The 26,129-nt window shown below is 54.0% G+C and overlaps 1 protein-coding gene across 14 annotated transcripts in view; it reads left to right on the forward strand.

Moving 5' to 3' along the window:
- The window catches only part of DTNB (dystrobrevin beta), a 118,816-nt gene that overhangs the window by 77,444 nt on the left and 15,243 nt on the right, over nucleotides 1-26,129 (forward strand). The gene's annotated exons all lie outside the window — the stretch shown is intronic.

Below are 26,129 nucleotides of genomic sequence, written 5' to 3' on the forward strand. Positions count from 1 at the left end.
GGGGGTTTATTGGGATATTGTAGGGTTTGGTCATGTGGCCCTGAGGGCTCATGTCTGTTCAGGGTATTCCCCAAATGAGGAGACCTTGCTGGAAAGGACTGGAGAGCTGGAGAGGGACTTTGGGTAAGGGAGGGAGGGAGGGACAGGACACAGGGAATGGCTTCCCAGTGCCAGAGGGCAGGGTTGGATGGGATATTGGGAAGGAATTCCTGGCTGTGAGGGTTTGAGGCCCTGGCACAGGGGGCCCAGAGAGGCTGTGGCTGCCCCTGGATCCCTGGCAGTGTCCAAGGCCAGGCTGGACAGGGCTGGGAGCACCTGGGACAGTGGCAGGGGTGGAACCAGATGGGCTTTAAGGTCCTTTCCACCCCAACCATGCCATCTCTACGATTCCACATCATGCCAAAGCAGCATCCAAGGACATTTGAGCTCAAGGCTGAGCTGACCTTGGATGTGGAGGTGCCTGGGGCAGCTCTGGAGCTGAAATCCCCTGGGCTGAGCTGTCCCCTGGCTCTGACCAGGACAAGCCATGGTCTGACCATGGCCTGGGGGTGCCAACAACAGCTTCACTCCACCAGGCCCCTCTGGGGGAAATTTGGCTTCTCAGCCATTTCACAGCATTCTCAAAGGCTCTGTCTGTGTCCTGCCCAGGGCTCAGTGTCACAGTGAGCTGTCTGTGACACCAGAGCCAGCCTGACACGCTCCCTGTGCAGCCTGGCAGGGCTGGAGGCAGCAGCTCCTGTGGCTGCTCCATCCCTGTTTGACTCACCAGGTCCCTGGGAGGTGCTGATCCAGCCTGGATGTGCTTCCCAGGGCTGATGGGTTTGTCAGCCGTTATTTTGGCAGAAAACAGGTGGGGAAGGAGGTGTGAGAGCAAAGGCACAGCAACCCCAGAGCCTTCAGAGCCGTGAGAGGAGAGGAGAGGATGGTTTGTGTCAGGGCAGAGCTGGAGGAACATCCCAGAGGCTGAGCAGCATCCCTGCAGAGTCACTGAACATTTAGAACCATGAATTCCCTGCTTAGGTTGATCTGGTGGGATCAGCAAACCCCAGAGTGGCTGGGGTTGGGAGGAAGCTCAGATCCTCCATCATCCCACAGGCAAGGACACCTCCCACCATCCCAGTGGTGCTGCTCCAAGCCCATCCAGCCTGGCCTTGGACAACTTACTGATCACCATTACAGATCTCATTGGCAAGATCAGAGTGGGGTTTTGATTAAAGATCCTCTCCCACTCCGTGGGTGTTTCCACCCTTTGTCCCCTGCTCCTGAGCATTTGCTGTGACGTGTTGGTGGCATTTCTCATTCCCCATCACCACATTTGGGGACAGATATTCCTGAGCCAGATATTCCTGAGCTGCGTTTCCGTTGTGGGGAGATCACTGCGATGACTGGAGAGATGTTCTACAAGGATTTGCATTTGTTTTGGCAAGATCTGCTTCTCCTTGGTGTTTGTTTAGTCCCTGGGAAATGCTGCTGATGAGTTTGGCAGGACTGACGACAGAATTCTGGAATAATCTCCCCAGTGTTATTTTCTTTGGGCTTGGGCTGTAAGTGGTTAAATGCTCGTCCTTGTGGAGTCCAGGATGTGAAATATTTATTGCTTCCCTGCTGAATTTCATAGCCATGCTGAGTCTTCTAAAACAATGCTTTCTTCACTCTGCAGTCAAGTGCTCCAGCACGTAACTGAGCTGGAGGAAGTGCAGACAGTGCCTGCTCCTCCTTCCCGTGCAATCCAGCACAACTCCTGATCCTTCTGCTGGCCTGAAGCACCAGCTTGGCTCCCAAACACACCTGATGGCCATCAACAGTGCAAATGAGCAGCTTTTCCAGAGCATTTTGATCTTAACCAAAGCCCAGAACTGAACATTTCACACCGTTTGGTGTTGAATTGTGTTGGTTTCAGAGAAAGGAAAAGCAGACACTGTTTTAGGTGCTCAGGAATGTCCACCAAGATGTCAGTGAAACTCAAATAAGAGCCTTTGCTGGTGTCTTGGCTGTCACCTGTAGAGGGGATTGCTTGTAGAGGCCCAGACTGGTTTGGGTGGGAAGAGACCTCAAAGCTCATCCCATCGCAGCCCTGCCATGGACAAGAACACCTTCCACTGTCCCAGGCTGCTCCAAGCCCTGCCCAGCCTGGCCTTGGACACTGCCAGGGATGAGATGTTCACCAAAACTTCTCTTTCTGTGGACTTTAGGAGAAGTTCACCAAAATCCTTCCATCCACAGTCATGGAAAACCCAGCAGAAGCCAACACTGCATTGGCAGCTCTGCCATGGCAGAACATCAGGGCACTGAGCTGCACCCACCCCACGGGCTGGGGGTGAAAAATGCTCTTCATGCCCCCTAATTCAATTGCAGAAGAATTAATATCAACCGTGTTTCTCTGGGTGCATCTGCAATACTTTCCCTGGGATGATTATCCAGCCTGGAAGGCTAATCAAAGCCACGTGAAGGACATCTGGATCCACTGCTGGTTTATGTGGCACCTGGCCCTTATTAATAGTAATGAGGAAATGGCAGTTTGGGATTTCTTGACCTCAGCTGAAATTCATTTCTCTGGGCAAAGGTTGCTAACAGATGGCAGCAATTTGGGGCTCCGTTCATCATCTGTTCTACAGGCTTTATTGGCCTTTCCTCTGCCGGGAAAGATCCCCTTCTCCACCTCGTCTCTTTATCAGGGTTGTCTCTTTCAAAGGCAGCCCTGGGACATCTTGTTAAAGCATGTTCAGTGCAGCAGCAGGCTTTGGCTCTGGCCTGACACAACCCAACCATCCTGTCGAGCATCAATCACTCTTTTACTAACTGTGTTGTAAACTTTTTGTCTTTTTGAAGTTGGTGGTTTCCTCGGCGCTCTTGGCCTCTCTCCAGTTTGTTCTTTACCTCCCCAGCCCACAAACACACTTTTGCACTCAGGCTTGGAGCAAAGGGAAGAACCACAGGGAGGCACAGCCCAGTGACTGTCAGCACAACCCTGGAACTACTCAGCTGCAGGAGAGAAGCTCTGAGGAGACCTCACTGCACCTTCCAGGACCCAAAGGAGCTGTGAGAGAGCTGGAGAGGGACAGTTCATCAGGGGCTGTGGTGGTAGGACAAGAAATGATGGTTCAGACTGAAAGAGAGGATATGTGGGTTAGATATTGGGAAGGAATTGTTCCTTGGGAGGGTGGGGAGGGCTGGGATGGAATTCCCAGGGAAGCTGTGGTGCCCCTGGATCCCTGGCAGTGTCCAAGGCCAGGCTGGACAGGGTTTGGAGCAGCCTGGGACAGTGGGAGGTGTCCCTGTCATGGCAGGGGTGGCACTGGGTGGGATTTAAGGTCCCTTCCAGCCCAAACCACTCCATGGCTCTGTGGTTCAGGCTCAGCCTGGTGTTTGTGTCCCCAAGGTCTGAGCTGTGTCCCCAGGGAGCTCCTGCCACTAGGACAGGGTTGGCAGAGCTGTGACACCTGCAGCAAGGATTTGTCACTCTGGGGTTGGTTTGTGGAATCACAGAAACACTGAGTCCAACCACCCCAGCACTGCCCAGGCCACCACTGTCCCCAAGTGCCACATCCACAGGGCTTTAAATCCCTCCAGGATGGAGACTCCAGCCCTGCCCTGCCAGCTGTGCCAAACCTTCCCAGGAAGGAATTGTCCCCAATACCCACCTGAGGCTCCTCTGCTGCAGCCTGAGAGTTCTGTTCTCTCTGAAGTGACCCCAGCTCTGGCACAGAGATCTCTGCACCTTTCTGAAGGTGTTTGGGTCTCTTCTCTCTGGCCAAGGACCTCCTTGACAAATGGAACCATTTGTGGCTCTACTGGAAGGGCAAAACCTTTTAGCTGTGTTTTTGGGGTTATTTCTTTGTAGTTGCAGCTGATTTGAAGCAAGGTAAAGAAGCCCAGGAAGCAGAGGCACAGTGCTGTTTGGCATTATGGAATATCATGAATGCAAGGCCTTGGGAGTGGTGAGGTTGGGTGTTTCTGGCTCAGATGTGATAGCAATCACTCCCCTTGTTCATGGTGGCTACTGCACTGCGACAACACGGATTTACAACCTGCTATCAGAGCATCACAGCACTGCACGTAGTCAAACAGCAGTGTAAATATTACACTGTGCTGCAGAAGGGGAAAAACTGTACCTGGAATCAATTTATCCATAGTGCTGCATCGAAATAGGCCTACCTAGGAGCCTGGCTGGATGGAATATCAGCTCCAGCTGCAGCTTTGGCCTCTCGTGATGTTTTCAGCCTGAAGCCTCTTGGGGTTTTTTTATTTATCAAAGCGAAATGAAAGTTGTTCAAACGACCGAAATCGTCGTGTAATCCAAATTGGGTTTACAGAGAAGAGCTCGTATTGTATTTGTGATTTAGCCTGTGATTTACTGCTGTAAATATGCCTCCAGTTTTGCCAGCCTGAAGCAGATGTGCTTAAATCCACAAAGAATTAAAACGGCAGAGAAATAGAAAATCTCAGCAGTTTAAGTGATGCAGTTTAGGGAAAGTGTCCAAGGCCAGGCTGGACAGTGAAGGTGTCCCTGCCATGGCAGGGGTGGCTCTGGATGGGCTTTGAGCTCCTTTCAACCCAACCCATTCCATGACTGGATGATTCTATGCAAACCCTGCTCAGGTGAATATTAGTTTTCTTTTCTCTGACCCTTTTGCTGTTGAATTTCACCAAGTGGAGGTGAGGAAGGTGCTTTAAAATAGATCAGAGTTCCTGGGCCTGACAAATCCCCATCAGCCACTGCAGCCATGCTCTCCCCATGCTGAGGCTCATCTGGAATCATCACAGCTTTGCTTCCAGCAGCCTCCATTCCCCACATCATTGGCAGCTTAATCCTGCCTTCCTGACAGCCTTAACGAGTCCATCAGGTTAACTCCAGTACACAATTCCAGCAGATCTGCATCCTCCACGTGGGGCTGTGCTGTCATCATCTCTGGGCACTCACACGTGGAGAAATTCAGGCTCTGCCAGGCATGGCTGTGCATCCAGATTGGGATATGGGATCCCTGACTGCTCTGAGTGGGAGGGCAGCTTAAAGCCCAATCCATCCCATTAATGATCCCATCCCCTTCCCATTATCCCATCCCCATCCCGTTATCCCATCCCATCCCATCCCATCCCATCCCATCCCATCCCATCCCATCCCATTATCCCATCCCATCCCATTATCCCATCCCATTATCCCATCCCCATCCCATCCCATCCCATTATCCCATCCCATCCCAATCCTCTCTGGATTCCCAGGGAGGGGAGCAGGGAATCCCAGGAATTTGGATTTGTCTGCCCCTGGTGTCACACAGAGCAGCAGATGTTGCTGCACCTCCCAGATCCTCTTGTGAGCCACTCTGGGCATCTCCTGCTCCTGCAGGGCTCAAGGGATGCTTCTTGCAGGAACTTCAGGGGCTGTTCAGGGGCAGAGGAGGTTGTGTGGAGAACTCACAGCTCCTTCCAGTGTCTGAGGGGCTGAGAGGAAACCCAGAGAGGGAATGTTCATCGGGAGCTGGAGTGACAGGACAAGGGGAATGGCTTCAAACCAAAAGGGGAAATTTAGCTTGGATATCGGGGAGAAATTCTTCCCTAGGAGGACAGTGAGGGGCTGGGATGGAATTCTCAAGAAGCTGTGGCTGTCCCTGGATCCCTGGCAGTGTCCAAGGCCAGGCTGGACAGGGTTTGTAGCACTCTGGGACAGTGGGAGGTGTCCCTGCCATGGCAGGGTGGGATGGGATGGACTTTAGGATTCCTTCCCAACCAAAACACAGCCTGGCACCAAACAGCAGTGCCTGTTGCTGTGAGAGGAGCTAAACCACAGGTTTTGTTCCCAGTTGGTTTTTTTTTTTAATTTCAAAGAAGAAAAACCTTTCTTCCTGGTGCTCAATCCCAGCAGTGTCAGTGTCTCAGGTCAGGATGGTGTTTGCTGTGCTGCTTCTGTCTCAGCTCAGCACTGATGTGTTCTGTTCTCACTTTCCTATGGAAAATATGAGGAATAGGTCATATTATCATCACAGGGCATGGATTGTCTGCTCTCAATCAGCACAAATCTCCTCCCCAAAGCTCTGAAATTCCCCCAGTGGTGAGGCTGAGCTCCTGCGTGGGACGTGGGGTGGTGCAGCAGCACCTCGTGTGAGCAGCTCAGTGACCCACAGGGGGTTTCCAGCCAAAACCAGCCCTGAGAGGAGCAGAGCAGCCCTGGGCTGCTCCGTGGGCTCTCTGGCATGAAGATTTCAGCTCTCTCCCCTGCTCTGGGGGCTCTGCAGCCCCAGCAGGCCAGGAGGGGCTCGGGGTGTGCGTCACGCTCTGTCCGTGTGTTCTGCATTAGCTGCAGAGCCACTCCTCCCCAGATCAAAGGAGCTGTGCTGGGACACGAGGAGCTGCACTTGGAAACATGCCTGCAGCAGCTGTGCAGCTGCCCAGGGCTGCTGCTTGGATGGGAGATCCTTGGTCTGGGGCACAGCAAAGTGGGGAGAAAACTCTTCCAGTTCACATCCATGTGATGTCCAGCCAGAGCAGATCCTGCTTGCTCAGATGTCTCCTGGCTCTGTAAATCTGATGAATCTCATGTCCTCTGGTGAATCTCCCACCTCTTACTGAAGGTGTGGTCTGGGTGATGTTGGGTAGAAGATGTTCCTGTGGGATTCACACTGCCCTGAGCTGCAGGGAGGGCAGCTGGTGCTTGTCCTGCCCTCGCCAGGGCTGCTGGATCCATCATCATCCTTCCCATTGCTCCTTTTCTGAGCCCCCAGCAGGAACAGCAGTGCTGGGAGTGGTGTTGGTGCCAAGGGGCAGAGGGAGCCCAGGGTCACAGCCAGCCCTGGGCACCAGGCAAGGTTCCTGCCCAGAGGTGCCAAAACCTTTGGCACTGTGGCACTGCTGGAGGGTGAATATCATCCTCTCCTCTTCTTCTTCCTCTTCTTCTTCTTCTTCTTCTTCTTGGACATCAGCAGGAATTTCTCCATGGAAAGGGTGGTCAGGCCTTGCCCAGGAGGTTTGGAGTTTCCATCCCTGGAGGTGTCCAAGGAATTCCTGGCTGTGGCACTGAGTGCTCTGGGCTGGGGACAAGGTGGGGATTGGGCACAGTTGGAGTTGATGGTCTAGGAGGGATTTTCCAGCCTCAGTGATCCTGGAATTCCTTTGGGAATGCTGCCTGCCTGGGGTGCCACAGAGCCTCTGAGCATTGCTGGTAGTGCTGAGCAGGGAGGAGGAGGAGGAGGAGGAGGAGGAGGAGGAGGAGGAGGAAGAGGAGGAGGAGGAGGAGGAGGAGGAGGAGGAGGGCTGAGGTTTGCACCATGACGAAGCAGCTCTGCTGTGTCATCTTTCCCTTTCCCACTCCCTGTAGGCTCAGCCTGTGGGGGCAAACAGCAGAGAGGATGTTCACTGGGGAGGATCTGTGGTGCCCCAGCGTGATGAACCTCACAGGCAACTCATCTGCAGCTCGTGCTGCTGCTGCTGACAGCCAAGAATGCCAAAAAAAGGATGACAAATCCTGGGGTTTTGTAGGTAGCACCTTGGAAAAGTAGGGAATGCTGCTAGGTCCCAGCTGCTCCTTCCCCCTGGAAATGTGGAAATGAGAGCCAAGGGCACTGCAAGCCTTGATCTCTGCCTGAAGCACAGACATGTTTACCCAAAGAGCCACAAATGCCACCCATCCTTCTCAGTCCCCAAAATTAATATTCATTCACAGCCTTCCTGAAATAGGTTTAAAAAGTGTATTTTGATCGGTTTTACATCAGCAGTGAGAGATGCTTTTCTCCAACTGCGCTCCTCGTTGTGCTGAGCCTTGCTCATCAAACTCCTCATTTCTCCTTTAATCTGTTTGAACCACTTTATTCACAGAAAACTCGTAGGTACAGAAATCAAACCACGCACATCTTTCATCATTCAGCAGTTAGGTTTAAGTTTGTTGAGAGTAAAATCCACATTTCTTGATCCTGTTAGGACTGCATTTATCACACCAGGCTGTGGCCAGTGAGTGATCCATCTCCCTAAAGATCCTTTTGCAGTGCTTTGGCTGTGCCTGTCAGCTGGGGATGAACACCCCAGCACTGAGCAGGATTCCCTCATTTTCTGTCATTTTATCTTCATGAAGATAATGTATCCTGAGAGACTTCATGGCTGGAGAGGTTTCCTTCTGCTCTTGTCCCACCCCCATGCTGGAGCATCACCTGCAGTGTCTGGGATGCTCTTTGGGGTGTGCAGGAGCTCAGCACTGACATGGATCTGGCAGTTCCCAGGCTCTCCAATATCTGGAGTTTGGTCCCAGTCAGCCCATTCCCTGCCCACAGCTTGGAGGAGAGCAGGTTGGATCTCCTCAGCACCTGGAATTAATCCATTCCGTGGCTAATCCATTTGAACAGGAAGAGTTGTGCCTTCTGTGCTCATTTTCACAGCTGAAAACACCAGAGTGTGACTCTCTGTGGGTTTAGGTCTTTACTCTGGGAGAGGCTCAGGGTGAGAAGGCACAGTGTCCAACTTCAGCACAAAGAACTGAACCATCAGAGGCCACCAAAGCTGGGAATTCCACATTTCTGCCTCTCAAGGAGCACAGCCTGTGCTCCCAGCTGCTCAGTGAGGCTGGAGAGGTTGGTGGTCATCCCTCTCCAGGGGGTGAAAGGCTGGACATGAGCCAGCAGTGGGCACTGCCAGCCAGAGAGCCACCAGTGTCACCAGCACTGGGGAGGGTTTGAATTCTGGCACAGCATTCCCAGAGAAGCTGTGGCTGCCCCTGGATCCCTGGAAATGCTCAGGGCCAGGGCTTGGAGCAGCCTGGGACAGTGGGAGGTGTCAGGGGTGGGATGGGATGAGCTTTGAGGTCCTTTCCCACCAAACCACTTGGGATTATCCTGAGCCTCTGGATAATCCAATCAGCCACCCCAGACCCCAACTGCAGTGACTCCAATGAGGGAAGTGTCACAGACACTCTGTGCCTTCTCCACCCTGCAGTTTTCATTGCTTAAAGCCTCCCAAAAAGCCCCAGGAGGGAGGATTTGAGGCCTGAGCACAGATCCAGCTGAGGAAAGGCTGGAATCACACCCTCCATGCCCCACCTCTGCAGCCCAAACAGACACCACTGTCACCTTCCCTCTGCAGCTCCTGGTGCCAGCAGGGCCTGAGTCCCTCATGAATAATGCAGGATTTCCCCAGGATCTTTCCCATCCCAGCAGCTCCTGCAAGTGAGGATCATGCCCATCCCAGGATTTTCCATGGCACAGCACTGCACTGGGCTGCTTTGGCAGCAGGCTGGGCTACAGCAACACCTGCCCTGGCACTGTTCATCCCCAGCACACAACTTCCCCAGCACAGTCTCCAGGGTCCTTGAGGACTGCACAAAATATTGGGAAAGTGTTCCAGGAAATGATGGAAGCCACGAGGAATTTAAATATTTTCCCCAGTTTTCTGTCCTCGCCCACATTTCCAGCTCCCTCCTCGCCCTTTTCCCAGCCTGCTCAAGCCTTGAGCCGCAGTGTTCAAGGTCCTGCAGAGCCCTGGAGCACTGAGCTGCTTTCACACTTCCTCCCTGCTGTGTCAACCCTGGGTTTAAACAACAGATGAGCAAACCCAGCCAGTGTTTTCTCCCCTTTCAGCAGCCGAAGCCACATCATTAATTAATGATTAATCCTCGGGCGCAGTTAGTGGTTGTTTCCATCACCACCCCACACCACTCTCCCCCAGGATGACTCCACACCTTTGTTTCCTCCACGCACGTCAGTGGAGCCTCGGGGGCTCAATTTGGAAGCAGAATTGCTTTCCCCTCCCTCCCTGCCTCCCCCAGCTCCACCGTGGGTCCCTTCAGGAGATTGGGACATCCCAGATGTGTTCTCCTCACTCCTGAGAGCTCTGGAGAGCTCCTCTGGACGATTCTGCTGCAGGTGGGATGGATTTCTGGAGATCTGAACATCCCAAAAAAGGCCTGGATGTGACACTGAGTGCTCTGTGTTGGGGACAAGGTGGGGATTGGGCACAGCTTGGACTGGATGGTCCTGGAGGGATTTTCCAGCCCCAATGATTCTCTCCCTGCCCAGAGGAGTCTCTTCTCCAGGTGGCTTCCTTCCAGCTCTGTGGAGTAACACAGGAGTTGCAAGCTCAGAGAATTCAGATTGTGCAGTAATTGGGTGTTGCTTTGTGCAGCTTCTTCTCTTGAAAGGAACAATAATGTGCAGTTTTGTCATCTTTCTTGCCATGAATCAGGTGGTTTTCCCTCAAAGCAGCCTTTTCAAAGTGTCTGAAACATTTCCATTCCTCAGGAAGACAACTGCTCCTCTCCCCCTGCTTTTTATGCACTTCTCCAATTCTGTGGAGAAATTGGAATTTTCTAAATGTAGAAAATGGGGGTTTTGTATAAAAACTTCCTCTGCACTCTTCAGGGAGGGTTTTGTGTTGAGAAGACAGTTACATCCGGATACCAAAGGTTCTCAAATGCTCAGAAATGTCTCAGTTATGTTGCAAATGCAGATTTCATGGTGCCCTCAGGTTGAGGCACCACCTTGTCCTGAGGATGAGCTGAGGGAGAATCTGTGATGTGGGAAAAGTGAGATGGGAGTGTGAGGGTTTGAGGCTCTGGGATGGAATTCCCAGAGAAGCTGTGCTGCCCCTGGATCCCTGGAGTGTCCAAGGCCAGGCTGGACAGGGCTGGGAGCAGCCTGGGACAGTGGAAGGTGTCAGGATGGGAATAGGATGAGCTTTAAGGTCTTTTCCAACACAAACCATTCCAGGATTTTATGGCCATTTGACCAGCCTGTCTGATGTTCTTTATAGGACAATTCACCTGGTTAATTCAGGTTCTGAATGCAGTAGAATTCCATTCTGTAGTCACTGTTTGAACCAGGAATGTCTCTGGTGCTGTTATGAGAATGTGGTGATGCAAAGGATCTGTCAGTTTGAATTCCCATTTCTCCCACTGCTGAAGAACATGTTGTCTCCAGCCCAGGATGCTGATGTCTGCCCTCAGCTGGTTTTGATTTTACCTCTCCTTGCCCATCTCTGTTCTGTATTTCCATTCTGAACATGACCACCTAGAGCAGCCAAGTCAGCTCTTCCTGACCTGTGGGTACCTGAGAAGGTGGGATGTCCCCAAGTCACTTCAGATCTTTAATTAATGCCTCTGCTTGGCTTTTCTTTCCTCACTGCAGCCTCTCCTCACTGTCTGTGTGACAGATCTCCTCTAGAGGTGTTTGGCTCTGCTGTTCCACCTCCCCTCAGTATTTTCTGGCTCCACTTCCCTTTTCCACAGCCCACCAAAAGCTCCTGATGCTGATCCTCAGTTACAATCCTCTAAATGTTTGCTATTCCAAACTCCTCTCAGCTTTTCTGTTCTTTTTCCTGTTTTCGACTGATGTGAGCTTCCCAATCATTCAGCTTTTCCTCTTTAATATTATCCAGGAAAATGCTAATATGCCATCTGGAATTTTCCCTGTTCCTTCAAGATTTATGAGGAATGGATATCAATAGGCCAAAAAACTCTCCAAGCAACTCTTCAGGGGCTTTCAAGCCCAAGTTCCCCAGGCTGCTGCCTTTGGAAATGAGTTTCTCCAGAGGACAGGGTGTTGCTGCTGAGGCTGCAGGAAGTCAGAAATGTTGGTCTCTGGATCATGATGAGTTGCCCCAGTGGCTGTGACTTCATCCTTGTCACCAGCCTGAGGTCCAGGTGCTGATCCTGAGTGCACTTGGTAGGAGAAAACACTTGCAGGTCTCACCTGAGCAGGTCAGAGGTGGAGCATCACCTCTTATCACCACCCTTGTATTCTTCTTTATGTTTTTCCTCTTTCCCAAATGGGGAGAAGTTGGATTTTAAGCTGCCCAGCACTGCAGCTCCCAGTGATCACTGCTGGTGCCATTGGTTTCTACCATCTTGATAACCATAATTTCTGGGGTTTTTTATTCTTTCTTGGATTAACATTTTGGACACCCAAAGGAGTTTTTACATTCTCATCCCTGAGCTTTCCCCACACCATTGGCCTTCATGGCAACAATAGTTTTATTTTTGCTATGATGGAGAACAGAGCTTCTGTCTGCCCCCCATTTCCTCCTCTTCCATTTCCAGTCCCTCTCTCTGGATGGACTGATCAGCCACGTTCTCAGGGCATCCTTCAGGGTTCTGGGTGAGGATGGATTCATGGCAATGCCTCCAGAGTGTGCCCTGGTGACTCACCTGGAGCTGCAGCCAGGAGCTGGGAGCAGCCAGGCTGGGCAGCCCTGGGCACCGCGAGCCCCAGCAGGGCAGCAGCCTCTGCTCAGTGATCGTGAGCTCTCCCCACACCATGCCAGCCTCCAGAGCCTCCAGAGTGTGTGAGACTCTGCTCTGCCTCTGTGTTAATGATTCATGCTAACCTTTGTGTCATCAGGAAGTGTCATTAGTGTGGTTATTTTTGTGCTCGTAATTAGAATGTGAAACGGATGGATCCCTGAGGAATTCCTCCTGGATCCTCCAGCCGGCAGGTTGTCTTTCAGCAGAACCCATTTTCCTCTCACTTTCCCGGGGATGTAGAGCCACAGATCACAGCTTTGACCTGTGCTGACAAATCCTGCAGGGAGCAAACCCAAACACCTCGTTCCCCACGGGGATCCCAGAGCAGATTCCTCCTTTTCCGAGCAGGGACTGCCAGCTCTGAGTCCTGCCTGGTGGATTTCCCTCTGTCTCATGGTCACAAGGATCCTTTCAGACAATCCATCCCTTCAGCCTGCTGTCCCTGTGTGTGTCCCTGGCAGTGCTTGTCCCAGCCCCTCATCCTTTGGTGAACTGGGGGCTCCTGGATGTCTCTTTTGGTCCCCTGTGGCCCCCAGAAGCCTGGAGCTCTTTTTCCACGTCGTGAAAAGGCAGCAGAGCTCAGCCAGGATTACCGAGGTACCTCTTTGTTGTCAATCTGTGTTGTCATTCCCCCGAGCTGCTCGGGGAGCCTCATGCCCCAGCCTGCTCAGAGCTTCCTGTGCTAACCTGTTGGAGTGCCTGAGCTCTCCTTGCCCAGGAGGAATTCCATCCGTGGCTTTCAAAAGCTGGTTCTGATCAAAGCCATTTGCTCTGCCTCTTGTCCCAGAGCTCTCTGCTGGGATGGTTTCCATCAGCACAGGACCTGTCCTGCCCCAGAGCCACCAGGAGCAGCTCTGCTCCTCAGCACAAAGGTGATCATGGAGACAATTCACCAAAGGGCACCACAGAGAGGAGTTGGGTTTGCTCTTCAGGGCATTGTGTCACCCAACGGTGACATTGTGTCACCCAAGGCCTGCCTGACCCTCCTGCCATGGCCAAGTGCTGTGCAGCTCCTCCTGCATCCTCACCCCTGTCTGGCATCACTTTTTTGTGGTTTTCCTGAAAAGCCCTGGAGCAAAAGCAATCCCTTTGCCTGGATGGAGTACCCAGCATGGATCTGGAGCCCCTCTGCCACTGCAAGGGCCTGGAGGGACAGGATAAGGGGGAATGGCTTCCCAGTGCCAGAGGGCAGGGAGAGATGGGATATTGGGAAGGAATTCCTGGCTGGGAGGGTGGGCAGGCCCTGGCACAGGGTGCCCAGAGAAGCTGTGGCTGCCCCTGGATCCCTGGCAGTGTCCAAGGCCAGGCTGGATGGGGTTTGGAGCAGCCTGGGACAGTGCAAGGTGTCCCTGCCATGGCAGGGTGGCACTGGATGAGCGTTAAGGTCCTTCCAAACCATTCCCTGATTGCATGAATACAAGCTTGTGCTGTTTTCTGGGAGAGGAGAAGGCTTCTCTCTTCTCTCTGGGACAGCTCTCCTCACTCTGCTGCCTTTCAGCTTGGATGAACTCCTCAGGCTGCTGTTTAAGGACAGGGAAATCAGACTGTGGCACTTCCCATGTCCCCAGTAATGCCTGCAGAGCAGGGAAATCCCAGGGCAGAGAAGGCTGGAGGTTGGGTTGGATGCTCCCAGGATTGCCAGGTTTTGCTCTGGCCTCGTGCTGCCCTGGGCTGGGCTGCCTGCTGCACCCCCCAGAGCAGGGGAAAACCTCCCAGCCATGAGCTAACAGCAGGGAGGTGCCAAACGAGAAGCCCGAAACCAAAACTGGAGTAATTCTGAAAGATAACACTTTGCTTTTAGCCTTTGTAATCCAAGTCGGCGGCGGCACGGGGTGGGAATTGAAACCGCAGGAGTGCTGGGAACGCGGGGTGGGCGACGCAGCAGCGCTGGGGAACAATCTGGTCCATCTTGAGAGCAGTTTTGGGACCCCCACGTGAGGCCCCGCTGGAGAAGGGGAGGGGGTGCTGCCCCAGAACTGTGGAAATGGCGGATGAAAGCAAAAATGTCAGGCTTTGAAAGGAGCCAGGGAAAAGGCGGCATTCTGTGTGGTAACCAAGATTTTATTGTTTCCTGATCCCTGCTCTCGGTCCCACAGCTGGGGGGATAGAGAGGAATGAAAACAAACAGCGTTGCATGAATGAGGAGTTCAAACAGCTCGGCAGGGCTGGGGGAACAGACCTGCTGGGGGGGCCTGGGGGGCAGGAAAAGCCCAACGATAGCAAACCTCCCTGGAAAAGGCAGGAGCTGCCATCCCCATCACATCTTTGTACCCAGAAAAGGATTGGGGTGCTCAGTGGGAGCTGCTGCAGAACATGGATCCTTCCTGGGCTGACCAATGGAAAAGCCAAGTGGTGCTTTCTCAGCTTTCTCCCCCTTTTCTGTCACAATCCAGGCAGGATTGTCTTTCGTCCTGGGAGAGAATTGCTCTCCTCCATGATAAAACAGTGTGGAATCCTGCAGGGAGCAGACATGGCTCGGGGACGTCACTTGTTGTGCCTGAGGGGCAGGGAAGGGGCAGGGAGAGAGGGCTGGGAATGCAGCTGGCAGCTTCTGTGGGGACACAGTATGGCCACACTGCTGTCCCCAGGCTGCTCCCACCTTCATGGGGACACTGTATGGTCACACTGCTGTCCCCAGGCTGCTCCTGTGGGGACACGCTGTGGCCACACTGCTGTCCCCAGGCTGCTCCCAGCTCCCCTGGGGACACAGTTTGGTCACACTGCTGTCCCCAGGCTGCTCCCAGCTCCCGTGGGGACACGGCTGAAGCTCAGGCACGGCTGCACGGAGCAGCTGTGACAGAGTGCTGGGTTTATCTGCACGTCGGAATTAAAGCTGAAAAAGCGAATTGCAGAAAGAGCTGAGTAATGCCCGCGGCTGCCAGCGAGCGCTGGGAATGGCTGAGCCCAGAGCTGCCCGCCTGGCAGGGTGTGTGCCCATGGCCAGGGACTCTGCCCTTGGCCCTAATTCACACTGATGATGGGGCACTAACGAGCCCGGTGGTGTTGGGGGTCACAGCCCTGGGCATGGCTGTCACCTGCAGCGAGGGCTGAGCCCCTGTGTCCCCAGGAGAGCCACTGACACCGGGGTGCAGAACCAAAGCCATTCCATGTGCAGCCATGCTCCTCCTCTCCTCTCCTCTCCTCTCCTCTCCTCTCCTCTCCTCTCCTCTCCTCTCCTCTCCTCTCCTCTCCTCTCCTCTCCTCTCCTCTCCTCTCCTCTCCTCTCCTCTCCTCTCCTCTCCTCTCCTCTCCTCTCCTCTCCTCTCCTCTCCTCTCCTCTCCTCTCCTCTCCTCCCCTCTCCTGTGGATTTCTTGGTTCCCAGCTGAGGCCTTTGTGGGTCTGGTTAATGATCAGCTTTTGGAGGATTAAATGTGGATTTTTTGGTGGGATAGGCCCTGGGCCATGTAGTGATCCCATCACCTGGGTTGGATCATGAGTATCCCTGGCTGGCATGGCTGAGAAGGTTGGAGCTGGCAGGGATCCAAACCACAGCACAGAATCCCAGAGACATTTAGGTTGGAAAATCCCTCCAAGAGCATCGAGTCCAACTGTGCCAAATCCCCACCTTGTCCCCAGCCCAGAGCACTCAGTGCCACATCCAGGCCTTCCTTGGACACCTCCAAACGTCCCTGGGCAGCTCCTGAGCACCCTTTCCGTGGAGAAATTCCTGCTGCTGTCCAAGCAGCCACAGCCCAGCCTGCTCTGTTTGCAGCACATCCCCCTCAGCCCTCTCTGTCACTGTCATTTGTGTGCACAGGTTTGTCCGTGTGCATGTCAGGGTGTCACAGCACACTCAGCTTGTCCCATCCCATGCTCTCTGTGTCCCTCTGGATGTGGGGAACCCACAGATCAGATGGTGAAGGTCCATCCTGTCCGAGCTCAGCCTCACCCCTCGCCGCAGGGACAGGGGACAGAGGGACAGAAGGACAGGGGGAGAGGACACCCTGCTCCTCTGCTCTGTTGCCATGAAACTGTCCCTGCGTTAGGCTTTAGCCAGGGATTTTATTAATGCCTCGGAAAGGTTATTAGCCTTCCCCACTAATGAGCCTTTCATGTATTCCTTGGCGTGCTCGCTCCGGGAGGCGGCTGGAGCCGAGAGCCCACGGAGGACAGGGAAATTCAATTTCCCTGCAACAATCGGGTTAACAGCCCGGCCGGGGGGGCTCTGATTTAGGGGCCTTGTTTTCTGGTTTAAATATTTCCCTCAAAGAGTGTTTGCAGGGAGGGGGTTGGATTATTTTTAGCGCACGGCTTCGATCGAGCTGGAATTATTCAGGCAGCAGCAGCAGCAGTTTCATGTGCAGCTCTGGAAGGGCTTCTCCTCCCTTCCTGGTTAACGTAAATAATTGTTAAATTACTGCTGAAAGGAAAAATGGCAAATGGCAGCACAGCCCCGAATCCTGGAGAAATACCTTGCGGGGAAACTGCAGCCCCATGACTGCACTCGTGATGCTCAGTGCAGGAGAGGCTGAATTGGGCTCCCAAAAATGGGATTTGGGACCTGCAGGCGGCGGTGGCTGTGGCTCCCTGTGTCACTGTGCTTCCAGCACCAAGCTGAGCCCCGCAGAGCTGTAAGGACAAGAGCCACGACCTGCACCAACCGGCCCAGCAGCATTCCAGCTTTTATCACAGCTTCCAGTCAATGTGTGTTGGGGAAAAGCAGCCGAGGGGGAGAATCCCCTGAGCGCAGACACTCCAGAGCAAACTCCTGCTCCCTCCCGTGCAGCGGCGTAGGCTGGATGAGCCTCATGCAAAGCAGCTTTAAATGTGGTTGGAGAAGTTTTTTTTTTCCAAAAAATCAGTTGTCAAGGGTTTTCTGTTAAAATAGAAAGACGTGTAAATTGAAATTCCTCTGTAGTTCATTATTTCTGTCCTGAATTAATTACTATTCAGCCTTCCTGCGAGGGACTTGGATTTGCTCTTGGCATCAGGCAGGAGGAGATTGCTGGGGCTTTAGAGATGGGGATGAGAATTCAAAACTGAGGTATTTTCCAGCCTAAACTACTGTGTGGTTCTATGAAAAATGGCAGGAATATTTGGAAGAGAAGCTCTGTCCCTGGAAGTGTTCCAGGCCAGGTCAGGTGGGGCTTAGGGCTGGGAGAGTAAAAGGTGTCCCTGGCAGGGCATGGAATGGGATGAGCTTTAAGGTCCCTTCTCACCACAGCCCTCTGGGGTTCTGTGGCATCCCCAGGAGGCTGGAGAGGTTGGCTGATGCTCTGGCTCACCCAGCAGGGCTGGAGGACTGAGCAGGTTTAGGCACCTCCAGGCAGAGGTGATGGCAGAGATGGCAGGGAAGAGCTGCCCACCAGCCCCACGTGCTGCAAATTCACTGAGGACTGCCTGAGTGGAGAGGTTTCTCAGAGCTGTGGAATAAACATCTGCCAGGAGGGGATTATGAAGAGCAGAGCCAGCTGGGCTGGACGAGGTGTTTCCTTACAGCTGCATTCTCCCATGATTCTGTTCATTCCTGTGCCAGCAAATGACATCCTTTCTGCTCCTCACCTGCTGAACAGCAGCTCCCATGGCTCTGCAGAAACAGCACCTGAAACTGCAGGAAACACGAGTTTTGTTGTTATTTTAGTGGCAAGAATTGAGAGTTTTCTGTAGCCCTGCAGCATGTTGGTTCTGTGATCGTCTGATCATAGAGGCAGTGAGTTCTGGAATGGTTTGGGTGGGCAGGAGCCTTAAATCCCATCTCATTCCACCCCTGCCATGGGCAGGGACACCTTCCAGTGCCCCAGGCTGCTCCCAGCCCTGTCCAGCCTGGCCTTGGGCACTGCCAGGGATCCAGGGGCAGCCACAGCTCCTCTGGGCACTCTGAGCCAGAGCCTCAAACCCTCACAGAGATTATTCCCTCATGGAGAGCCCAAGGCTGAGCAAGGGGAGCAGCAGAGAGAGCCAAGGGCAGTGCTGGTCTGTGGGCTCAGCTCAGTGTGTTCCCACGGGGAGAACATCTGGGTGAGATGGTTTTTTTTCTGAGGAAAGCCCCTGGAAAATTCACTTACAGGGAATATGATAAAAGCTGTTCAGCCCAACAGCTCTTGTCGTGAGGCAGCCGAGCTCAGGGCCAGTCTGTCCTTCCAGAGGAAAGTGTGGAAAGGGGAATTAGGCACTGAGAGCACATGATGAGAAACCCACAGCATTTCAGTTTGTGCTGAAGACCCCTGGTTTCCTGGGATGCTGTTTGACATCTCTGCTGGCTCCTTCTGCAGCAGGGCTGCACTACACAGACCATGTGCTCGTGTTCTCCTTTTGGGTCTGTTTGTGCTGTATTTTGTGCTGTATTTTGTGCTGTATTTTCTGGAGTATTTGGGGCATGATGAGATGTTTACTTGTCTGAATCGCTTATCTGAAACCTGCTGGCTCTTGGGTTTGTGTGTGTGCAAGATCCCTTTGACTTTAATCTATTCCTAAGAATAAACCCCATTTTAAAATGGGACAGAGGAGCTGTGGCTGCCCCTGGATCCCTGGCAGTGTCCAAGGACAGGGCTTGGAGCAAACTGGGACAGTGGGAGGTGTCCCTGCCATGGCAGGAGGTGGAATGAGATGAGATTTTAAGTCTCTTCCCACCCAAACCAATCTGTGATGTTTCTGTGACAAAATCGATGTCCATTTGTTATAAAACAGGATTTTTAGTTTCTCAGTGACCATCTGTAGGTTCAGGGACTTCTGGGGGTCTTTAGTTCAACTTCCCCCTTGAAGCAGATGGACTTGATGGACTCAATGACCCTAAAGGTCTTTTCCAACCTAAACAATTCCATGATTCCAACATTCCGAGCAGGACTGCTGCTGGCACCAGATTGACTTAGTTCTGGCTTCGTGTAGCCCTGGAAACCTCTAAGGATTGGGGTTCTGTCCCTCTCTGGAGCTGCTTTTGCAGTGCCCATGGCTCACAAACCCCTGTGGTAAATGTGCTGCAGGAGCTGGTTGTGTGCAGCCTGGAGGGCTGAAATAAAAAAATAAATAAAAGGGAAATAAAAAGGAAATCCAGCTGTAATTGTCTGTCTCCTCCTGAATGAGGAGAAAGCAGAGCCAGAGCCTTTCCAGAGATGCATGGTGCCCATGGCTGGGGATTTCTGGCTGGATTTGGGACAGGAATTCCCATGAGGGGTGGTGGAGCCTCCTTGGGGGACTCTCCAAGAGCTCCTGAGCAGCACCTTGGAGCTGACCTTGCTCCCAAAAGGTGGTTGGGCTGCACACCCTCCAAGGCTCCTTCCAACCCAGATTTTTCAAGGCTTTTTTCATCCCATCCTCCTTTAAAACTCTCCTCTGTAACAGTGGTTGTAGGAAATTCAGCAGCAGATCCCCAGAGAGGTGGGGAACCTCCAGCCAAACTGCTGGGGTGAGGGAGGTGATGGTGAAGCAGTGTCTTGGAGAGCTGCTAAAAGCTCTTATGGGCACTTCTTCCCACCTCTCCAACCCCTCCCTGCACTGCTCCGTGCTCAGGGCACAGCTCAGCCTCTTTCCCTGGGAAATGGTGTTTTAGGTTAAACCTCACAGCTCTTGTGTACAAGGCTTGATAAGCTGGGGGCAGTAAATCGAGGTTGGCTCCCAAACATTTCAGGAGGCAGGGCAGAGGTTTCCTTCGTGGTTTTGCTAAATTGAAATCCATCTTCTGTGTCCTCCCCAGTGCAGTTTCCAGGAAGGACAGGCAACAAGGCAGTAATTCCTGGATTTTCTAAGGCTGCAGCTCCTAAACAGAGTCAGAAGGGAGTTCACAAACCTGTTCAGCTCTGTTTACAAAAGGCATCCTGGAGTTTCCCACCCTGGGAGCTCTGTGGAGGAGCAGAGCTGAGCACAGCCTTTCCATGGACCCAGCTGTGCCAGGGAAGGGAGACCCTGAACCACAGCTGGGGCACAGACTCACTGCACAGCCCCAAATCCACAGGGACACCTCAGCTCCAGGGGTTGTTGGACCTTGAAATGGCCTCAAGCCACACCAGGGGAGGCTCAGGTTGGGTTTTGGGAACAATCCCCATCCCTGGAGGGATTTAAAGCCCTGTGGATGTGGCACTTGGGGACAGGGTCAGTGGTGGCCTTGGCAGTGCTGGGGGATGGTGGCACTATGAGATCTCAGAGGGCTTTCCAACCTCAGTGATTCTGTGAAATCCAAAATTCTGTCCTTCCTTCCTCCACTCCCGTTGCCTTCAGCCATTGGAGAAGGTTTGAGGGTATTTGTTGGCCTCTGTGCAAGACCTTCCCATTCAGCCTCAGGAGCTCCCCAGGTGTCCCCACAAAGGGTCCCATGGTGGCTCTGGGCTGTGCCAGGTCACTGCCCAGCCCTGCAGTGGCACAGCTCTGTGTCCTCCCACACAGGGCTGGCACAGCCCTGCTGCACCCCCAGCCTGTGCTTTCTCAGTAGATCAGGTGCTTTCTAGGACTGGGCTGGTTTCAGGCTCGGTGCTGTGAGCCCAGCTGGGGCTCCTTGTCACTGGTGGTGTCACAGTGACACTGCTTTGGGTGGGAAGGGACCTTAGAGCTCCAGTGCCCGAGAGCTGGAGGCTGAGGGTGGCACAGAGATGGCACTGGGGAGGCAATGCCAGCTCAGAGGTTCTGATTCCTGCTCTCTGTGCTCATCACCATGGCCAGGCTTCTCTGCAGGCTCAGCACTCAGTGCCATGGGGACACCAGCATTTGGGGACTCACATGCTGCATAAAACACAAGAGAGGACATCAATATGGGAGAGAGATTCCTCTCTTTTCCTCTTTTCCTTTATTTCTCTTATTTTCCTTTTTTTTCTTATCTCTGAAAAGATCCTCCTGAGCCTCCTTTTCTCCAGGCTGAGCTCCTTTCCCAGCTCCCTCAGCCACTCCTGGAGCTCCAGCCCCTTCCCAGCTCCATTCCCTTCCCTGCACACTCTCCAGCCCCTTCCCAGCTCCATTCCCTTCCCTGGACACTCTCCATTCCCTTCCCAGCTCCATTCCCTTCCCAGCTCCATTCCCTTCCCTGGACACTCTCCAGCCCCTCCAGGTCTCTCTTGTCAGGAGGAGCCCAGAGCTGCCCCAGCACTGGAGGTGCCCCAGCAGTGCCAGCACAGGGGACAGGCACTGCCCTGGCCCTGCTGCCACCCCAGAGCTGGCACAGCCCAGGGGCCACTGGCCTCTTGCCCAGTTGAGTTCATCTCTGCTGTTCCCCTCCTGCCTGGGCTGCCAGGTTTCTGCAGAGCCTGGGAAAGCCCCAAATTCTCAGTCGGGGTCAGGTTGTGCCACGAGCAGGAAGGAGGTGTCACCTCAGAGATCCTCAGTTCTCCTTTCAGCCCAGAGAGGCTCTTGCAGGTCCCTGGTCCATCCTGGATGTGTTCAGGTGTCTCCTCTCCTGACAGATGTGGCCATCTGTGGAGACTTTGGCCTTGGAGAGATCATCCAAAGCATCATCCACAAGGAGATTGGATTATTTCCTCCTGGGGATGTAAACCTGGAGAGGTTGTGACAATCCCTGCAGGAGCCACACAGATGTGCAGCTGTAGCTCAGCCCATGGTCTTTGGGTCAGGCTGTGCTCCCAGGGAACAGGGACAGGACAGGGGAAATGGGCTCAGGTTCAGCCAGGCCCAGGTCAGGTTGGATATTGGGAACAATTCCCTCATGGAAAGGTCTGTCCAGCCCTGGCACAGCTGCTCAGAGCAGGGGTGGAGTCCCCATCCCTGGAGGGATTTAATGCCCTGTGGATGTGACACTTGGGGACAGGGGTCAGTGGTGGCCTTGGCAGTGCTGGGAATGGTTGGATTCAATAGGCTGAGAGGTCTTTTCCAGCCTAGATGACTCCACAACTACAATTTCAACCTGTCTTCTGGAAGATGCTGCAGGGAGTTTAATCCTCCACACTCTGCCCTCTGAGGGTCAGTGCTGGCCAGGAGCTGCTTTGTCACCTGGCTCAGGACTGAGGGGCTGCTGGAGCTGCAATGTCCAGCCCTGGAGCTGCTGCCAGCCCCAGCTGGGCCTGCACGTGTTTCTAGGAAGGACATTTTCAGTCTGCACTGAAGCGACAACTTTCAGATCCTCCTCTGAGCCCTGTGAGCCATGGGTGCATCACCCCAGGGGCTGCTCAGGGAGGGGAGAGCAGCCCTGCCCAGCCCTGCCCTGCCCTGCCCTGCCCTGTCCCTGTCCCTGTCCCTGTCCCCCTCAGGATGTGCCGTGGCTGTGACCTCACAGGCTGCTCTCAGAATCACTGTGTTTTCCAGGAACCACATCATGAGGTGGGCAAGGGACATTCTCTGCCCTGCTGCTCCACTGGCCGTGGAATGCAAATCAGCCCAACCAGCTGCTGCCTGGTGGTTAGAAAACAATTAAAATGAAAAATTCAAGTGTTCAGGCACTTTGTCTAAGAATATCGATGTGTGTCTCAATAAGGAATGTTGGTGACAAAAACATCTCCTCTTGCCCAGGACTGACAGGGGTGGGCACTGCCAGCCTGGCATGTCTGGGGGTCACAGTGTCCCTTGGTCCAGGGAAAGAGCAAACCTGGAGGGATTGGGGCAGGGATGGATGGGATGTTGGGAAGGAATTCCTGGTTGTGAGGCTCTGGCACAGAGTGCCCAGAGAAGCTGTGGTGTCCCTGGCAGTGTCCAAGGCCAGGCTGGACAGGGCTGGGAGCAGCCTGGGACAGTGGAAGGTGTCCCTGCCATGGCAGGGGTGGCACTGGATGGGATTTAAGGTCCTTTCCAACCCAAGCCAGTCTGGGATCCAGTGCTCTGCAAAACCCACCGTGACCAGCATGGGGACACGTGAGTTGGGCTGAGTTTGTCACACCTTGTAAAATCTGTCCCCTCACAGTTCAGGCAAATGTATTTTGGGACACAGAGTCAGGGCTGAGCTCTGACTCCAGGAACTGAGCTCTCACCTCTCTACCTGAGATGTGGTCAGGCACTGGAAGGGGCTCTCTGGGGAGGTTTGGAGTTTCCATCCCTGGAGTGTCCAAGGAATTCCTGGCTGTGGCACTGAGTGCTCTGGGTTGGAGACAAGGTGGGCATCAGGCACAAGCTGGACTCAATGATTTTGGAGTTCTTTTCCAGCCCCAGTGACTCTGGGATTCTAAATAACAGAAGCTCTGTGACTTTCCCTTTCCTCACACCTGCCTACCCCAGTCTCCAGCGGTAACAGGAGCCCTGCTGAGGTCCCAGGGCACAAGCTGAGACCTGGGGGACAAACTTCAAAACAGAAAATATTCCCACTCCCTCCTCCGACTCCTTCTTGGGGAAAGCAAGCTCTGGTTCCTCAGCCCATCTCTGATGCAGGTGTCAGTGCAAGGTTTCCTCCTCTTTTCCATCTTCAAGAGCTGTTTTCCCTCCCCTGGGCAGCTGCTGGGGCTCAGTCTGGGAGGAGGACAGAGCTGTTCCTCCAAACCAGAGCCATGGCACAGGTGACACCTGCCACTGTCCCTGTCAGTGTCCCACGGGCTGCACTGGGAGCACCCAAGCATGGGCATCTTTTGCCACAAACCTCTGCAAATTCAGACACTCCTGCCTCTTTCTGTGCCTCCTTGGGTGAGCTTTGGAGGTTTGATTTGGTGTCAGGGGCAGGGCAGGGCAGCTGCTGCTGTGGTACAGTTTTGGGTGGCTTTTCCTTGGCCAGGCTCCCCTCCTGCAGCCCTGTCCCCTCCGAGGCTGTGGCACGAGGACACGTGACACGTCTTTCAGTCCCCAATTATTAATGCAGTTTCAAAATGACAATTTTCCACACCACTGGGTTTTCGTGTTAATACAAACATCAGTGTGGGGCTGGGGAGGAGAGAGATGAGCCAGAGCTGTGGCCATGCTGAGCAGCGTTCTGCTCTGGGAGCTCCTGGGGCACCAGCAGGGGAGCTGGGGCTGTCACCTTGTGTGGGTGGGGCTGTCACCTTGTGTGGGTGGGGCTGTCACCTTGTGTGGGGTGTTATTGGTGTCACCATGTGTGGGGTGTTGGTGTCACCACGTGTGGGTTTTGGGGTGTCACTGCTGTGCAGGGTGTTGCTGGTGTCACTGCTGTAAGGGGTGTTGGTGGTGTCACCGTTGCACAAGGTGCTGGTGGTGTCACCATTCATGGGGTGCTGGGGTGTCACTGCTGTGCAGGATGCTGGCAGTGTCACCGCTGTAAGGGGTGCTGGCAGTGGTATGTCTATGCCAGGTGCTTGTGGTGTCACCATTGGGGTGCTGCTGGTGTCACTGCTGGTCGAGATGCTGTCGGTGTCACCATGCACAGAGTACTGGCAGTGTCACTGTGCACAGGGTCCTGGCAGTGTCACCAAGCACAGGTCTGGCAGTGTCACCATGCTTGGTGTCCTGGCAGTGTCACTGTGCACAGGTCTGGCAGTGTCACCATGCACAGGTCTGGCAATGTCACCAAGCACAGGCCCAGCAGTGTCACCATGCATGGTGTCCTGGCAGTGTCACCAAGCACAGGGTACTGGCAGTGTCACCATGCATGGTGTCTTGTCAGTGTCACCATGCACAGGGTCCTGGCAGTGTCACCAAGCACAGGTCTGGCAGTGTCACCAAACACAGGTCTGGCAGTGTCACCAAGCACAGGGTCCTGGCAATGTCACCATGCACAGGCCTGGCAGTGTCACCAAGCACAGGTCTGGCAGTGTCACCAAACACAGGTCTGGCAGTGTCACCAAGCACAGGGTCCTGGCAATGTCACCATGCACAGGCCTGGCAGTGTCACCGTGCACAGGGTCCTGGCAGTGTCACCATGCATGGTGTCCTGGCAGTGTCACCATGCACAGGCCTGTCAGTGTCACCAAGCACAAGCCCAGCAGTGTAACCATGCATGGTGTCCTGGCAATGTCACTGTGCACAGGGCACTGGCAGTGTCACCAAGCACAGGGTTCCAGCAGTGTCACCAAGCACAGGGTACTGGCAGTGTCACCATGCATGGTCCCAGCAGTGTCCCCATGCACGGTCCTGGCAGTGTCACCATGCACAGGGTCCTGGCAGTGTCACTGCAGCATCCCCACTCGCAGGCTTGTTGCCCTGGTAACAGCCACACGTCACCACCATGTGGCTCAAAAAGGCCACCAACCAAAGGCACAAACGCCAGGAGTGGCTCTGGGCCTGGGCAGCTCCCGAGTCACCGAGGAGCAGGTGACTTTTAAATATTGCTGAAATGTAAAGCAGTGACATTGTGAGTGCAGAGAGTGCTGAGAGCAGCCAGGGAGAGCTGGGGGTGCTCAGCTGGAGAGGAGAAGGATCCAGGGAGACATCAGAGTCCTTCCAGAGCCTAAAGGAGCTCCAGGAGAGCTGGAGAGGGACTGGGGACAAGGGATGGAGGGACAGGACACAGGGAATGGCTTCCCACTGCCAGAGGGCAGGGAGAGATGGGATATTGGGAAGGAATTGTTCCCTGTGAGGGTGGGGAGGAGCTGGGATGGAATTCCCAGAGAGGCTGTGGCTGCCCCTGGATCCCTGGCAGTGTCCAAGGCCAGGCTGGACAGGGTTTGGAGCAGCCTGGGACAGTGGGAGGTGTCCCTGCCATGGCAGGGGTGGCACTGATGAGCTTTGAGTTCCCTTCCAGCCCAAACCACTCTGGGATTCTCCTGCAAACATTCTGAAGGCCCAGCCAGGGCACCACACAGCAGGTGTACAAACCAGAGCCCATTTTTTGGGGACACAGAGCCAGCAGTGCCATGTCAGCCCTGCTGTGCTCCCTCTTTGCCCAGCAGGAGCCAAGGGCAGCTTTGCCAAGTGAACATTGCTCAGCTTTCCTCTGATCCTGTATGATTTTGGGGATTTGCTGTGAGATTCAGCAGGATTTGCACCTGACAGAGCCTCGGGGCTGTGCCTCACCAAGGGGGACACCTGAGCCACAGCAGGGGTGGCACTGTCACCTCTGGTGCAGAGCTGCTGTCGAGGGTGTTGGGATGGCACAGCAGGGATGGGGTGGGTTGGACTGGAAGAAAACGCAAAATGAAATCTAAAAGATCACTATTTCAGCAATAA

Source organism: Lichenostomus cassidix, chromosome 3 (assembly GCF_008360975.1).
Source record: "Lichenostomus cassidix isolate B80296 chromosome 3, HeHo_3.0, whole genome shotgun sequence".
Lineage (NCBI taxonomy): Eukaryota > Metazoa > Chordata > Aves > Passeriformes > Meliphagidae > Lichenostomus > Lichenostomus cassidix.